This window comes from Capricornis sumatraensis, chromosome 8 (assembly GCF_032405125.1).
Source record: "Capricornis sumatraensis isolate serow.1 chromosome 8, serow.2, whole genome shotgun sequence".
Lineage (NCBI taxonomy): Eukaryota > Metazoa > Chordata > Mammalia > Artiodactyla > Bovidae > Capricornis > Capricornis sumatraensis.
The window spans coordinates 12437007-12453122 of record NC_091076.1 but is presented as its reverse complement, the minus strand read 5'-3'; the positions used below and the strand labels follow the sequence as shown (position 1 = coordinate 12453122).

At 42.6% G+C, this 16116-nt stretch overlaps 1 pseudogene; it reads right to left on the bottom strand.

Annotated features, from left to right (window-relative positions):
- Positions 1-16116, bottom strand: part of LOC138083445 (pregnancy-associated glycoprotein 1-like) — a 36370-nt pseudogene that overhangs the window by 4011 nt on the left and 16243 nt on the right.

Below are 16116 nucleotides of genomic sequence, written 5' to 3'. Positions count from 1 at the left end.
GAGAGCTGTGCTTATCCAGCCATCAAGGCCCTAATAAGGTCCCCATGTACAGATGCAGAAATAGCGTCTAGGAGAGATAGAAATCCAGACTGAGGTATGGTACTGTCTCATGAGTGGCACAGAGGATGTTAGAAGCTGAATCACTTGTCTGAGCTACACCCACTATGTCTTCTGAAGATGCCCTGGACCTCCAGCAACCTGAGTGCTCAGACACCCTCATAGGACAGGGTGCTGAAGTGTTTTGCCTTTCCTCTTGTCCACCTTGTCATTTCTCAGGAAAATCAAGGCCTGGGGGTTCTAAGGGTGTGGTTTCAGGTCACCCAGAGTTGGCTCCACTGGCCTGTGACCTCCGCTGTCCAAAGGGCCCCACACTCAGAAGGGACCTCATCTCTGCTCTCCCTGTCTTGAAATGCCTAATATTCATTGAACAAAGGGTTCCATACTTTTGTTTCCAACACTTTCATTTCTCACTGGCTCCACTAATTGTGGAGGTGATCCAGGGTTCCCAGTGAAGTCCCAATGAGGAAGAAAAGATATCCACCATCCTTCTTCTTCCTTCCTTAACAAATTCATAATCAAATCATAATGCTTTTTCCTCCAAATTGTTTCCTGTTGCCTTCCTTTTGCCTCCTTCCTATCTCACCCCCCTAGACCAAGTTACTGGTCTTGAGCCCAGGGGTAGGTTTGTGTTCAAATAAAATTTTATCTATAAAAGCAAGTGGTGAAACCAGGTAGGGCTCTGGGGCCATAGTTATCCTTGGTTATTTTTCTCTCAGGATACTTCTTTATCAAGTGTTCTATAATTTTCGTGCAACTGAAAGCATTTTACAGCTAATTTTGAGAAAGGAATTGTCCATGTGAGACTTACTTGCTCAAGTAGAAGGCAAAAGCAGGCTCAGAAATGGCACCTTGATTTTTCAGTTTGTCAAAGATGGGGATGGCTCCAGAGAAGGATAGGTTGGGGTAGTTCAAGTCCAAGACGCCATCAAATCTTCTACTCTCAAACCCGGATTCCACCATGCTTAGACCGAACGGCTGGTAAGTGCTTACAAGGTCCCCAATCTGTGGGAGAGAAGAGTGTTCCCACTTACAGATACGTGAAGTGAGGCTAGGACTGGGCTGGACTGTATTTCCATTAGATCCTCAGAGAAGAATTGAGGCTGGGCTCTGTCTTTGGTTGCCCACAAATGGGTAGAGAAACCTAGAAGGGGAATTTGGGTTCCATTTGAGAGAGGCTGCAAATTCTAAAACATCTGCCCCTCTGAAAAACACTACCTGAGTGAGTTAAATTGGTCTCGTGGCTTCTGTACTGGTGGGGCAACCATGAGTCAGGACAGGTCCCATTGGTGCCGCCTTATGGACAAAACAATTGAGAGCAAGATAGCCTTCTCTTTGTCATTACTGTCACCTAATGACAAGAATGGACTGAATTCTCGGTAAGGTACTGTGGATTCTCCATCTGTCCTGGAAGACAGAATCCAAAAACACAATCTTGCTTGCAGGATTCTATAAAATTACTGCCTGGGGAATTCACTTTTGGGGATATTTGTATATTTCTGTGAGTGTGTATGAAAGAGAAAGAGAGAGAGGGGAACTACTCAAGTATTTTGGGGAAAGCAAGCCATAGATTTATTAGACTCTCAAGGGTCTCTAGAGTGATAACTCATTTATCAGGCCCCTTGAATTCTCAGGCCTCCAGTTTCCCACTCCTGATACCCTTCACTGCCTCCAGGGTCCCCAGATCCATTTTATCCTGTCCCTAAACACCTCACAGCAACTTCGGGCCTGAAAAGCCAGCCTAACTCCCCCTTTTATCAACTGTGTGCTCTCAGCAATTCCCTTGCTGTCTGGACCTACCTCATAAAGTCTCATGACCTAATCAGAGTAACTGCTTTGTGAGGTTGTTGCAGAATTAAACCAGTTATCACCTGAAAGTTACTGGAACAGTCTGTTAATATAAAAGTAGGTGCTTTTATCCCTTCTCACTCCAAGCCAAATGAACCTTGAACTGCTTATGGGCACAAAAGCTGCAAGTCTACACCTCAAGCCACTCTCTGGGTTACCTAATTTGTTTGCTCATGTGTCACCGTGGGCATTGCCTCACCAGAGACATGATCCTGTGGATAAGATGGCCAAATTTTATGGGAGTTAGGCTAGGAAGGGTCTTGCCAGATGGTCCTGCATCTGTTTTGTAAGCAGTGGTCGCCTCATATACAGTCCTGACTCAGCATTTGTTACACTGTTACCCGAACTGTGTCATGAACAACTCCTCTCATTTTCCCAGATCCATGCATGATCTCGAACGTCTTATTGGCAAGCCAGAAGGTGGAAGACTGGCGATGTCTGAACCTAACACGTGTAGCTGCAGACACAAGAGATGGGTGTCATCAGGTGCCAAGGGTGGAAACAGGGCGGCAGGGTAAGTGAAAGATGGTCTAGGTAGGGGGTGTCTGTACTCACAAATGGTTGAGCTGTTGCAATAGATGGAGGGCACCCACAAGTCAGATGAGGCTGTGTCAAAGACAACCTGGAACTCCTGAGGGGGTGTTTCAATGGTGATGTTACCCATGTAGACCAACTACAGGGAGAAGGAGGGAGTGGGTTAGTGCAGAACTGTCTACCCTCTGTTCCCAAACTGATGCCTCCCTCTGGGTATCACATATCTTGAGACCACTTTCTAACCACCGTGCAGCTCACAGACTTTGGACACAGAGGTATCTCCATTTGATATATTTTTTCCTGTGCTACATTGTATGCAAGATATGAACTCTATGACCAGGCGTTGAAGTGGTACCTCCTTCATGGGAAGCCCAGAGGCATAACCACTGGGCCTCCAGGACTGCTGGACACCCATGGAAGTCCTGGTGCCTTCATTTGAGGAGCTATGTAGTCTCTTCAAACCAAGCATCACAATCCCTTCTCCAGGAGGTCCTTCTTGATCAACTCCAGTCACTTCCTCTAAACTCAGACCACATCCAATCAACACCACACCGGTGACCCTTTCAATTGACATGTATTTATTCTTAGCCTATCTCTCAGGCTCTCATGGGCATTCTTGAAGACAAAATAAGCCCTTTTCTAATCTAAAAGCAGTAAGCACTGTGTTAGATTCTTATGGTCATACACGGAATACAGGTTCAGTAACTTTTTCCTGCTGTTGCTCTTGCATCTGTGGAAACTGAATTCCTCTACCTGGGGATTCACAATTGCTTTGCAGTTCGTTCTACCTTTTGATCAGTGATGGTTCACTCTTCATCTGTAACTGAGTGGCTCACATCATTCAGAAGGAACAACCCTCCTCAAACTAATGACGCATGTTTGACACAGAAATGGATATTTACCTTCCACCTGGTAATTGACAGGCCCAGTCACAAACACCAACAGTTGAGAATGAGAGTGTCTTCTCTGGCTGGGGTCCCTGTTTTCCATTGTCTCGGCCTCCTGCAGGAACCCCAAACCCAACATCCCACCTGGCACCTCCAGATGAGCCCCATGCTAAGCTAGAGCACCAGCAGGCACTGTGGAGCAACATCCTCCCAAAATGCTCACATCTCTCATGTTTCTAAATGGGTGAATAGTTAGATTTGAACCACAAAAAGAAATCTGGGGCAGTCTGTAAGGATGTTCCTTTATCATGGTCTTCACTCTCCTTAGAGGTATTCTTTCACCGAGCATTTGACAAAGAAAACAAAGAAGATGCTACAATTAACTGTCAGTGTTCATGTATAACTGTCACTGTAATGGCCCTGTGTGTTTTCTAATCATTTTTGTAAAGCACATTATTATCAAAATTTTATGCATATACCATGGCAAAGACATAGATTTGAATACAGGTTCTTTTCTGCCATCTTGGGTAAGACATATGACCATGTGGTGTTTCAGTGTCCCCTTCGGCAAAATGGTGGAATGTAACAATACAAACCCTCCAAATAGAATATCTTGGGGATAAGTGAAATGATGGATATAAGGTACCTGATAAATAGGAAGTCTCAACCATGACAGCCATTAGCATTGCTGTTGCCATCCCAATCAGTCCTTCTCAAAGAACCTCAAAGAAGGAGGTAGAAGGGGACTCATTCTCTTTTACAACAGAGCAATTTGAAATGCAAGAGATTTCTGAGTTGGCTGTGGTCACACTGCTTGTCACATATAAGACAGTGTATCTTTCTCCAAGTTGAAAGAGAAGAGAGATTTGAAAGAATCCAAGATATAGGGAACAAGGAAGGGAAATTCAGAGGCTTGAGAAGGAAGTAAGAGTCAAAAGAAAACAACACAAAGAGAAATAGACTCCCAGTGACTTCCAAAGTGATGGAGAGGTAAATGACAGTGATACAGGGATCCGGACATAGGCATATACACACTGAAATTGACAGGGAAAAAAGAGGACATGTTAAACAAAATTTAGAAAAGTGCTATTCCACAGGACCAGATCAACACCTGCATAGACTGTGCACTGAACAGTTGCAAGGAGTTGCATTTTCAACAAGTCATGACATGACTGGACCCCAAATGTTGTGCAACTCTAATCTACACCAAGACCTTGGAATCCACAGTTCCTATAGCAAGTTACTTATCAATAAGTCAGAGTTGAACTTTAAGACTTTTAGGGAAATATTCCATTCCCTTCTAAACCTGATGGGTGGAAGAATAATCAGATGAAAAAGAAATCCAAGAAAGGAATATGATGTGACATACAGTCGCCGTACTTACTTGACTATGCACTCTGAGAAGGCCACCAGCCCGAGGAGCACAAGCCACTTCGTGCTTCTTTCCTGGCTCCAAGTACTTAAGGAAGTTTAGGTTCTTCATATGTAGTGCTGACTGGGAGCCCCTAGTTATATGTGCTCTAAGCTACCCTAGTTTTCCCCTTTAGGCCACTAAAAGATCTGAAAAAAAAAAAAAGACACACACACAAACACACACACACACAAAACTCTTGATAAAATCTTTACCTTCATCACTGTCCTTGGCGAGGGGACTTTGAAGCTTTTTAGAATACAGAGAATTGAACTGTAATCTCTTCCTTGAAGCTTGGCTGGAAAATCAAACTGATCTGCATGGACATCCAAGAAGACGGAGAACCTTGCCTGCTTGGAGAAAAATCTGCTAAATATATCATGAAGATGGATACTAGGGGCCATGCTTGACACTCGTGGTTTCATGTCATCTTCCTAGCCACTTCATGAGATACCCATTGCTGTCTTCATTGGAGAAGAGATTGCTAGGAGGATAAGTTGTCAAATGGCAAAGTGAAAATTTCAGGGACAGCCCAGGGACATAAAACTGGCTTTAAGTAGTGGGTCTAATGGCAGACATCAGGGGCACCTATGAAACCAGTCTATATCATAGATTTAGGGCAGAGCAGTACTTCAGTTGCATGCTTTCAGTATTGGAAGAAATGTCATATACATCCACAAGATATTTTATATCATCCAACAAATGTACAAGAAAGAACTGTGTGCTAGGCTCTGGGTTAAAGGCTTCAAAGTCAAAGTTGATCAAGACAAAAGTAGTCATTATCTTAAGAGAGCTAGATGTCTCGTTCTCACAAACTCATGGCCCCAAGAGGCAGGAGACATGATACTAGGACTAGGTGGCCATGTAGGAATCTGGGCACTATAGGCCTTACCACTAGGAGCAGACTTTCCTCAACTTCACCCATGCTGGAAGGCAGGCCAGTTGGCCACGTTTTGAATAGAATCAGAGGTTTGGATATTTATGTACAATCTACTGATTTTTATGTTAGCAACTAAATTTTTTCCCCAAAAATAAGTGGGGACAAAATCTCCACAGCGATGTGCTGGAATCAGCCTTCAGTCACTGCAGGTTTTTGTTTCTGGCCTAGAGTTGAGAGTGCAGTGGTGACAGAGAGGAATTGAATTCAGGCTGGTTGATTTTTAAAGGGACTGAATGCATACTAAACATGCTGACTCATTGGAAAAGACCCTGATATTAGGAAAGTTGAAGGCAAGACGAGAAGTGAAAGAGAGAGGATGAGATGTTTGGATAGCATCACCAAGTCGATGGAGATGAGCTTGAGAAAGCTCCAAGAGTTGGTGATGGATAGGGAAGCCTGGCATGCTGCAGTCTATGGTGCTTCAAAGAGACAGACACAACTGAAGGATTGAACTGAACTGAACAAATTTAGAACAAAAACTAATAAATCTAATTGCATCAAGTTGTTGACTAGCTACCTATAACAACATATTACTTAAGTGGCTTTAAAATTCAGACTTAGGCCTTTACATTCAGAGTGGACTATCTTCTAAAGAAAAACCAAAATCCTGCCCATCAAAAACAAAACCAAAGAAAATACAAATAAAAAGAGAGAAGAAATCTGACACTATGTTCAACAACTTCAGTTCAGTATAATTGCTAAGTCATGTTCAACTCTTTGTGAGCCCATGAATGGCAGCATGCAAGGCCTCCTTGTCCATCACCATCTCCCAGAGTCCACATATATTCATATTCATTGAGTTGGTGATGCCATTCAACCATCTCGTCCTCTGTCATCCCCTTCTCCTCCTGCCCTCAATCTTTCCCCAAATCAGGGTCTTTTCAAATGAGTCAGCTCTTTGCATCAGGTGGCCAAAGAATTGGAGTTTCAGCTTCAGCATTGGTCCTTCCAGTGAACATTCAGGACTGATTTCCTTTAGGATGGACTGGTTGCATCTCCTTGCAATCCAAGGGACACTCAAGAGTCTTCTCCAACACCAGTTTTCAAAAGCATCAATTATTTGGGACTCAGATTTCTTTATAGTCCAACTCTCACGTGCATACGTGACCACTGGAAAAACCTTAGCCTTGACTACATGGACATTTGTTGACATAGCAATGTCTGCTTTGCAATATGCTGTCTAGGTTAGTCTTAACTTTCCTTCCAATGTGTAAGCATCTTTTAATTTCATGGCTGCAATCACCATCTGCTGTGATTTTGGAGCCCAGAAAAATGAAGTCAACCACTGTCTCCACTGTTTTGCCATCTATTGGGCATGATGTGATGGAACAGGATGCCATGATCTTAGTTTTCTAAATGTTGAACTTTAAGCCAACTTTTTCACCCTCTTCTTTCAGCTTCATCAGGAGGTTCTTTATTCTTTTTTTACTTTCTGCAATAGGATGATGTCATTTGCATACCTGAGGATATTGATATTTCTCCACGCAGTCTTGATTCCAGCCTGTGCTTCTTCCAGCCCAGCCTTTTCATGATGTACTCTGCATATGAGTTAAATAAGCAGGGTGAAAATATACAGCCTTGACGTACTCCTTTCCTATTTGGAACCAGTCTGTTTCTCCATGTTCAGTTCTAACTGTTGCTGCATACAGGATTTCAAGAGGCAGGTCAGGTGGTCTGGTATTCCCATCTCTTTTAGAATTTTCCACATTTTATTGTGATCCACACAGTCAAGGCTTAGCATAGTCAGTAAAGCAGAAGTAGGGTTTTTTTCTGGAATTGCTTGCTTTTTTGATAATCCATCAGATGTGGGCAACACAATTTTTGTATCATCTGCCTTTTCTAAAACCAGCTTGATCATCTGGATGTTCGTGGTTCACGTATTCCTGAAGCCTGGCTTGGAGAATTTTAACCATTACTTTACTAACATGTGAGATGTGTTCAATTGTTCTATAGTTTGAACATTATTTGGCACTGCCTGTCTTTGGGATTGCAATGAAAACTGACATTTTCCAATCCTGTGGCCATTGCTGTGTTTTCCAAATTTTCTGGTGTATTGAGTACAGCACTTTCACAGCATCGTCTTTCAATATTTGAATAGCTCAAATGGCATTCCATCACCTCCACTAGCTCTGTTTGCAGTTAGGCTTCCTAAGGCCCTATTGACTTCACATTCCAGAATGTCTGGCTCTAGGTGAGTGATCACACCATCGTGATTATCTGGATAGTGAAGATCTTTTTTGTACAGTTCCTATGTATATTCTTGCCACCTCTTCTTAATATATTTTGCTTCTGATAGGTCCATACCATTTATGTCCTTTATTGAGCTCATCTTTGCATGAAATATTCCCTTGGCGTCTCTAATTTTCTTGAAGAGATCTCTAGTCTTTTCCATTCTATTGTTTTCCTCTATTTCTTTGCATTGATCTCTGAGAAAGGCTTTCTTCTCTCTCCTTGCTATTCTTTGGAACTCTGCATTCAAATGGATATATCTTTGCTTTTCTCCTTTGCTTTTTGTTCCCTTCTTTTCACAGCTATCTGTAAGGCCTCCTCAGACAGCCATTTTGCTTTTTTGTGCTACTTTTTCGTGGGGATGGTCTTGATTCCTGTCTCCTGTACAATGTCATGAACCCTCTGTCCATAGTTATTTAGGCACTCTGTCTATATGATCTAGTCCCTTAAATCTATTTCTCACTTCTGCGGCATAGTCGTAAGGGATTTGTTTTAAGTCATACCTGAGTGGTCTAGTGCTTTTGTCCACTGTCTTTAATTTCTGTCTTTATTTGATAATAAGGAGTTCATGATCTGAGCCATGATATGAACCAAGTGCAACATATGACTACATTCTTTCAATAAACTGTGAAAAGACATCTGCATTTAGAGAATCAGGGAAATTTGCACATGGACTGGATATAAAATGATCATAATCTTGGGAACAAAAGAGCATTTTTTTTCATATCCTATCATTCTACCACAAATACTCATTATGTATATTTGGTGAAATGTTCATCTTGTCCCTAAAATCCTTCAGGAAAAATGAATAAGAGTTAAAAGAGAGAATGAAATGATGGCCCATTTTGATTTAAAAACAGATAGCTGCTATGCTATGCATAGCTGCTATGGACTGAATTGTGTCCACCCTTGACTCCCAATGTGATGGTATTAGGAAGTAAGGCCTTTGGGAGGTACCCAGGTTGACATGGGGTTTTGATGATGGTCCCTCATGATTGGACTAGCCTCTCCCTCTTTTTCTCTCTTATTCTCCCTCTTCTTCCTTCCCTTCAACCACCACATGTGAGAACATAGCAACAAGGGAAAGACTGATACAAGTCAAGAATGTCTTCGTTGGGAACTCAATTGTCCACCACCTAGATGTTGTATAGTCTCCAGTCTATGACAACCAGTGGGACTAAGAGGTTAGTTTTGTAGTTATTGATGCCGAATGATGAAATATAGGGTTCATGACACTCTTGTTTCTTATATTTGTTATGTTTGAAATATCGTTTTGCAGTAAGAAGTTTATAGAAAGTCCATTTTGAAGTTTCTGTCTTAGTGATAGCCTGAGGAGTCCAAGATAACAGATTCAGGCAGGTCCCCAATGAATGAGTGGTTGGAGGACCACATGCTCCTTATTCCAACTCATGTCTTGTCATCTGAAAACTGTCCCTCACACCTGACACCTTTAACATTCCCCTCTCCCATCTGCATCTTCATTCCTTTGCTAAGCTGAATCATCTAGCTGGAGATGTTGATGATTCAGGACACGGTCTGGAAGCAGAAGGAATGCATACATTTTTAGAAAAAATGAACTGGGAACATCCTTCTTGGTTTTCACTTCTTTAGTGCCATCTCCAGGTGAAGGATTGGGCTTGGGTAGGGAGGGAGCCACAAGTGGGACTGCCAAGATATCTACAAACGAAGGGAGGAGGAATTCAGAACCCAGTAACCAGGAGGTGGGCAGCGTGCACACGACCCAGGAGGGGTGGAAGAAGCACTGGGAAAAGCATAGTGCCTACCTGAGGGACAGACCTTCTTGAGTCTTCTGGTTAAACTTGGAGGTCACGTAATTCCTGCTTGAATTCCTTCTCCAGATGTTGAGGGGAGAGCGCTGTACTCACTGCTGATGAGTCACACGGAGGGCTTACCCAGAAGCCCTTTGATTCCACTCTAAGAGTGGGCATCATCCCAAGCCAGAGAGCAAATGGCAGATCATCCAAACGATGACCTACTTTAATGGTATTTAAAACTCTTAGACAAAACTTGTCTAAGAGTCCTGGCATATCTTGTTCATAGAGTTTGTTTGTAGAGATGATTCATCAGCCTAATTTGGGTTTCTGCTTAGGAATCTACAAGCTTCCCCACTGGTAACTTCTGACTTATAACTACCTGATCACATCCCACAAAACCAAAATGATGGTAAGTTCCAGTGGGCAAGGCCTCTAAGACCCCGTTGTCAAAGCAGTTGTGTGCCAAGTGGTCTACCATTCTCAACCCTGAGCCCAGGACCCATAAACATGAACAGTTACATCTCCCTGCCCACCATCATCCCCAGCAACACCCACCTCTGAGCCACTTGTCCACTGATTGGCATTGAGCCTCAATCTGGAACAGGTGTTCTGGAGCAAGTCCAGTCTCCCTCATCCAAGAGATGGGAAACTGAACCCTGGGGTGTATGACTCACCTTAAGGTTGCAGGTAAGTTAGTGAAGACTTGGGACCGAGGAATTCTGGTTCCCAGGCTAGGAGACTTCCAGGAAGGGAAAGATGAGAGAAATCTCAATTGCATCCACTGCGGGTAGCTCTAAGATGTCTGCAAGCACCAGAATGGAAGTTTCTTTTCCATTGCCCCTCAAGTCTGGTCCCGATTTTAGCAGCAGACCTGGCTCCATGTAGGAGCAGGAAAGCAGTATTTCAGGGCTGTTTCTTCTGGGTTCCAGGCACAGTGGGAGAGCCCCAGCTGTAGTGACTCTAGGAGGCAGTCCAGCAGGTGGTGACTGACTCATTCCCAACTCAGATCCCCAGAGCTCCAGCTCCTCATTCACACAAGACAGACCCTTGGCTGACTGGGTAACATGAACCTGCCTTCACAGTGAGAAGCTTTCTCTTCTCCACCTTCTGGTAACTTAGATATGTGCCTTATGTTTTCTCAGGGAACCACTGGCTGAGAGAGGTCAGGGTCTGAGACCAGCCTGGATGCATGGGATGTGTTCCCTCTTTGATGCTCCAAAGAGACCTTGGGGATTCAAAGGCCTTGAGAGAATTACAATCACCCTTATATTTTGTAGGGACGTTGCTTTACAAATCTGGTTGGAGAAAAAGGACAGAAACACAGGACAAAGCTGGACATCTCTGGGTCCCAGCTGAGTGTGAGTTGAATTCCAGACACCAGGCCTCAGAGCTAGGTGCTGATGTTATGCACAAGCCACCTTTGAAGATACAAAAGAGGAAAGAGTTTTGGGCAGAGAGCAGTGTGCTCAAAGGGCCATGGGAATCACATGGGGCAAGCCAAAACAAAAGTCATTACTTGTTTCTTTGCTCAGTCAGTTCCTTTGCATTTCTACTCCTGAGAACAAGTACATGGAGATAGTCAGAGGCACTGGTGGTCCTCTGACACGTGATGCTCCTGGTGATAACCAGTTTCTGGACACGTTTCTGAGTCCAGAGCATATTCAGCCTCGTGACAGCCCCAGGTTCTCCCTTCTTGGGAAGGCTGACTTGCCTCATTGCTGCTAACTCACAACTGAAGCATGGGATGAGGTCATGGAGGGCAGCCATACCTTGGTCCTTAGCAGGGGCTGCTTCCCACATCTAGAATGTTTTCCTCCCAGGTTTTACATGGCCAGGTCCTTCTCAACATTTACCATCATCTCAAATGGGTCTCTCTTGGGCTTGTTTTCCCTGGCCACTGCACTCTCACAAGCACAGACCCTCATCCAAAAAGTACCTAGACCCTTCCCTCCGTCAAAACAATAATTATAGTTACCAAAGTGGAAAGGTGGGAGAGGGATAAATTGAGAATTTGTGGTTAATATATGTTTACTAATTTATTTAATAGATAATCAAAAAGCCCTACTGTACAGTACAGGAATTCTACTCAATTATCTGTAATATCCTGTATGGGAAAAAAATTCTAAGAAACAATGGAAACATGTGTAGGTATAAGGGAATTAAATTCCCATACAACTAATATTAATGCAATGTTGTAAATCAAATATACTCCTATATAAGCCAAAACCTGATTTTTTTTTTTAACAGTGCTTACATGTAGAGACCCATGGAGTTCTTTAGACTTGCAGGATTTCAGACATGATGCTGGAGAAGGCAGACTGGGTGCAAAAATCGAGACATTACCTGAGGTTGCATTTTCCTGAGCTTTGGTGTCTTTTGCTTCTAGTGTCACCTTTGATTTGTCTTTGGAGGATCTAATACAAGGGCTTGGAGACACCAGTTCGGTGTTAGTTGAAGGATGAGTGGGAGGCTCTAGTTGGAGAGTGAAATCCCAGCTCCCTAGCCTTGGGTTTGGGCACGTTTGAGGCACAACTTATGTCCCAATTTCCTGTGAAAACAGGCTGTAGCTTCCCTCTCTATGACTTGCATGATATCAGATCCAGACTTGTTTCATCCTTTTTCATGTCCTACTTTCCATGAGACCTCACTGATTTTTTTTTTTTTTTCTTGAGCACTATGTCTTCATTGCGGAGAAGGCAATGACACCCCACTCCAGTACTCTTGCCTGGAAATCCGATGAACAGAGGAGCCTGGATGCCTGCAGTGCATGGGATAGCTGAGGGCCAGACACGACTGAGCAACTTCACTTTCACTTTTCACTTTCATGCATTGGAGAAGGAAATGGCAACCCACTCCAGTGTTCTTGCCTGGAGAATCCCAGGGACGGGGAAGCCTGGTGGGCTGCCGTCTATGGGGTTGCACAGAGTCGGACACGACTGAAGAAACTTAGCAGCATACTGTATTGGTGTTTTTCTTTCTGGCTTACTTCACTCTATATAATCTGCTCCCGTTTCATCCACCTCATTAGAACGGATTCAAATGTATTTTTTTAATGGCTGAGTAATACTCCATTGTAATACTCAAATTGAAGAAAGTAGGGAAACCCGCTAGACCATTCAGGTATGACCTAAATCAAATCCCTTATGATGATACAGTAGAAGTGAATAATAAGTTTAAGGGCCTAGATCTGATAGATAGAGTGCCTGATGAACTATGGAATGAGGTTTGTGACATTGTACAGGAGACAGGGATCAAGCTCATCCCCATGGGAAAGAAATGCAAAAAAGCAAAATGGCTGTCTGGGGAGGCCTTACAAATAGCTGTGAAAAGAAGAGAGGTGAAAAGCAAAGGAGAAAAGGAAAGATAATAAGCATCTGAATGCAGAGTTCCAAAGAACAGCAAGAAGAGATAAGAAAGTCTTATTCAGTGATCAATGCAAGGAAATAGAGGAAAACAACTGAATGGGAAAGACTAGAGATCTCTTCAAGGAAATTAGAGATACCAAGGGAATATTTCATGCAAAGATGGGCTCGATAAAGGACAGAAATGGTCTGGACCTAACAGAAGCAGAAGATATTAAGAAGAGGTGGCAAGAATACACAGAAAAACTGTACAAAACAGATCTTCACGACCCAGATAATCATGATGATGTGATCACTTATCTCGCTCCAGACATCTTGGAATGTGAAGTCAAGTGGGCCTTAGAAAGCATCACTATGAACAAAGCTAGTGGAAGTGATGGAATTCCAGTTGAGCTGTTTCAAATCCTGAAAGATGATGCTGTGAAAGAGCTGAACTCAATATGCCAGCAAATTTGGAAAACTCAGCAGTGGCCACAGGACTGGAAAAGATCAGTTTTCATTCCAATTCCAAAGAAAGGCAATGCAAAAGAATGCCCAAACTACTGCACAATTGCACTGATCTCACATGCTAGTAAAGTAATGCTCAAAATTCTCAAAGCCAGGCTAGAGCAATACATGAACCGTGAATTTCCTGATGTTCAAGCTGGTTTTAGAAAAGGCAGAGGAACGAGAGATCAAATTGCCAACATCTGCTGGATCATGGAAAATGCAAGAGAGTTCCAGAAAAACATCTATTTCTGCTTTATTGACTATGCCAAAGCCTTTGACTGCATGGATCATAATCAACTGTGGAAAATTCTGAAAGAGATGGGAATACCAGACCACCTGACCTGCCTCTTGAGAAATCTGTATGCAGGTCAGGAAGCAACAGTTAGAACTGGACATGGAACAACAGATTGGTTTCAAATAGGAAAAGGAGTATGTGAAGGCTGTTTATTGTCTCCCTGCTTATTTAACTTCTATGCAGAGTACATCATGAGAAACGCTGGACTGAAAGAAACATAAGCTGGAATCAAGATTGCCGGGAGAAATATCAATCACCTCAGATATGCAGATGACATCACCCTTATGGCAGAAAGTGAAGAAGAACTAAAAAGTCTCTTGATGAAAGTGAAAGAGGAGAGCGAAAATGTTGGCTTAAAGCTCAACGTTCAGAAAATGAAGATCATGGCATCCGGTCCCATCACTTCATGGGAAATAGATGGGGAAACAGTGGAAACACTGTCAGACTTTGTTTTTTTTGACTCCAAAATCACTGCCGATGGTGACTGCAGCCATGAAATTAAAAGACGCTTACTCGTTGGAAGAAAAGTTATCACCAACCTAGATAGCTTATTCAAAAGCAGAGACATTACTTTTCCGACTAAGGTCCATCTTGTCAAGGCTATGTTTTTTCCTGTGGTCATGTATGGATGTGAGAGTTGGGCTGTGAAGAAAGCTGAGCGCTGAAGAATTGATGGTTTTGAACTGTGGTGTTGGACAAGACTCTTGAGAGTCCCTTGGACTGCAAGGAGATCCAACCAGTCCATTCTGAATGAGATCAACTCTGGGATTTCTTTGGAAGAAGTGATGCTAAAGCTGAAGCTCCAGTACTTTTGCCACCTCATGCGGATAGTTGACTCATTAGAAAAGATTCTGATGCTGGGAGGGATTGTGGGCAGGAGGAGAAGGGGACGACCGAAGATGAGATGTCTGGATGGCATCATGGACTCGATGGACGTGAGTCTGGGTGAACTCCAGGAGATGGTGATGAACAGGGAGGTCTTGCATGCTGCAATTCATGGGGTCGCAAAGAGTCGGACACGATTAAGCGACTGAAATGAGCTGAACTGAACTGAATACTTCATTGTGTATATGTACCACAGGTTTCTTATCCATTCGTCTGCTGATTGACATCTAGGTTGCTTCCATGTCCAGGGTACTATAAACAGTGCTGCGATGAACATTGGGGTGCATGTGTCTCTTTCATTCTGGTTTTCTCTGTGTGTATTCCCAGCAGTGGGATTGCTGTGTCATAAGGCAGTTCAATTTCCAGGTGTTTAAGAAATCTTCACACTGTTCTCCATAGTGGGTGTACTAGTTTGCATTCCCATCAACAGTGTAAGAAGGTTTCCTTTTCTCCACACCCTCTCCAGCATTTATTGCTTGTAGACTTGTGGATCACTGCCATTCTGACTGGTGTGAAATGGTATCTCATTGTGATCTTGATTTGCATTTCTCTGATAATGAGTGATGTTTAGCATCTTTTCATGTGTTTGTTAGCCATCTATATGTCTTCTTTGGAGAAATGTCTGTTCACTTCTCTGGCCCATATTTTGATTGGGTCATTTATTTTTCTGAAATTGAGCTGCATAGGTTTCTTGTATATTTTTGAGATTAGTTTTTTTTTCAGTTGCTTCATTTGCTATTATTTTCTCCCATTCCAAAGGCTGTCTTTTCACCTTGCTTATAGTTTCCTTTGTTGTGCAGGAGCTTTTAATTTTAATTAGATTCCATTTGCTTATTTTTGCTTTTATTTCCAGTATACTGGGAGGTGGGTCATAGAGGGTCCTGCTGTGATTTGTGTCAGAGAGTGTTTTGCCTATGTTCTCCTCTAGGAGTTTTATAGTTTCTGGTTGTACGTATAAAGATTATTGATGTAGAAGCATTTTAATGTCCTTCCCTGCTAATTATGTACTACATATTTTGCTTGTGCTTTTACTAACTGATTTTCCCCTCATCATGGATAATTTCTTGCTCTGTACACATCTGGATTTTTTCCTTTTTAAATTTATTTATTTATCTTAATCAGAAGATAATTACCTTACAATATTGAGATGAAACTAGGACAAATGTTTTCACAATATATATGGAAATTTTAAATTGGATTGTGGATGTGTTCACTTTAACTTTGGATACTGGATATTTTAAAATTTTTATAAATTATTTCTTTCACTGTTTGCAAACACTGTTAATTTCTTGGAAACAATTGCATTTTTTGAAGGCTTGCTGTAAACTTTTTTAGGCTGAGATGGAGCCAACCTTTAGACCAGGTTTACTGTTCCCCATTAGCAAGGAAATATTGTCTTCAGGG